The 877-nt window shown below is 36.9% G+C and overlaps 1 pseudogene; it reads right to left on the bottom strand.

Annotated features, from left to right (window-relative positions):
• Nucleotides 1-6: 6 nt before the first annotated feature.
• LOC101592306 lies at nucleotides 7-578 on the bottom strand (annotated as a pseudogene).
• Between the last annotated feature and the right edge of the window lie 299 nt (nucleotides 579-877).

Here is an 877-nt window from a genome sequence, read left to right as displayed (position 1 = left end):
ATATATATATATATAAATGATGTAAGTTATTGAGCTTCTTCTTCTGGGCAAGAATGCCAAGTTAGCCTCTTTTCATAAAAAGCAATGATGATTTGAGCACATTTCATATTTGCCTCTTTTGCCAGCACCAAGTCAACCTCATCTGAATCTTTCCATTTCATGAGAAACATCAGTTCTCCACTACTATCTGTGGTGCCAATTATTCATTCAGGATCAAGACCTCTAGCAAAACCTCTACGTTTGTCAGCAGCATCTCTTTTTATCTTTGATTTGCTGTCATCAGATTCACTGTCAGATAGAGATTTTCTTTTTGTACCATCTTTTTCTTTAGCAGCTTTTTGTGAATTAAGAAATGCTTCAATTAACTCTGGGCAATCTAAATTTTCTTCAGGTTCCCATGTATTGTCAACATCTGCAAATCTCTTCCACTTCAGAAAATACTCCACCTTCCCATTCACTACAAGTCAGTCCAATACTTTCTCTACCACAAACTCTTCAGGTTCTGCTTCCTCAACTTTTTTATATTTTCCATTTTGTTTCTTTCCCATTTTTAGCAATATAGTTTTATTGGAGGCCATTTTTTACTGCAGACTTGAAGAGTTCACTGCCTCGGATGCTCAGTCGTGGGTCTGCAGTCTCAGCTCGCCCGCCTGCAGATCCACTCGCACTCAAGAGCAGGGGGCCAAGACACAGCGCCGGCTTCTTTCCATTTTATGAAAGCCTCTATTATCTCTTTTTTCAGAGTACTATAATTTTCATAGAATAGATATTTTCCTTCCTTAGTTAGATTAATTCCTAACAATTTTGTTTTCTGTGGTGCTTTTGTAAAAGGTATAGTTTCTTTAATTTTCTTCTCCTTGTATTTTCTTATCTGTGT

The sequence above is a fragment of the Octodon degus genome, unplaced genomic scaffold (assembly GCF_000260255.1).
Source record: "Octodon degus isolate 3935 unplaced genomic scaffold, OctDeg1.0 scaffold00345, whole genome shotgun sequence".
NCBI lineage: Eukaryota > Metazoa > Chordata > Mammalia > Rodentia > Octodontidae > Octodon > Octodon degus.
The sequence above is the reverse complement of the archived record's forward strand: the minus strand, read 5'-3'. Positions and strand labels throughout refer to the sequence as shown.